This window comes from Acanthamoeba castellanii, assembly GCF_000313135.1.
Source record: "Acanthamoeba castellanii str. Neff unplaced genomic scaffold scf7180000084562, whole genome shotgun sequence".
In the NCBI taxonomy this organism is placed as follows: Eukaryota; Discosea; order Longamoebia; family Acanthamoebidae; genus Acanthamoeba; species Acanthamoeba castellanii.
The window spans coordinates 1-280 of NW_004457308.1; positions in this window are offsets into that span (position 1 = coordinate 1).

A 280-nucleotide genomic window follows, 5' to 3' on the forward strand; every position below is an offset into this window, starting at 1 on the left:
ACACCACACACACACACACACGCACACACACACGCGCACACAGACGGACATCATAGGGTGAGTGGGTGGTGATCAGGCGTTTGGAGGAAGAAGGGAGGCGCGAACCGAGGTAGAGGATGGAGGCGAGTCGCGCCACGAGCTGGCCGCGGCGGTCCAGGTCGGTCTTGGGCTCTCCATCTTCGTCCGCCAGCTGAGGGCCGAGTGGCGCTTCAGCCTGGTAGACTGTCGGGTCTCTACGCGGCGCAGACAAAGGCGAATGATAAAGTACTGTTTATTATCT